We start from the raw sequence: 384 nt of genomic DNA on the forward strand, positions 1-384 counted from the left end.
CCTTTTTTGTTATTAGGGCTGCATCTTCAGATAACTGGCTCTATAAAATACACCTTTTCTGTAGCAAAAGGCAGAAACAACAACCAAGTACAATAACCCATAAGGAGCACCAGGACTAGCACGCTAGTTAGGAGTACTCCATAAATGTGTTCTCAGACCAGTGGGAGCTTAGCTTCCAGCCTCACTGTTTTTCTCTGCTTAAGGAAGAATGAGCTGCGTGCACCAGGAGTCAGCCTACACACAGCTCCTGGCCTGGGCACAAACTTCACAGCGGACTGACACCCACGCTAACCCCCTCCCTATCATTTTCCCTCTCTCTCACTCTTTGCTGGTAGATATTTTTAGATTTCACTGGTTAAAGCTTGTCTCTTCTCGGTGCTCCTA

Source organism: Coturnix japonica, chromosome 5 (assembly GCF_054131305.1).
Source record: "Coturnix japonica strain WE chromosome 5, WE-NBRP24, whole genome shotgun sequence".
NCBI lineage: Eukaryota > Metazoa > Chordata > Aves > Galliformes > Phasianidae > Coturnix > Coturnix japonica.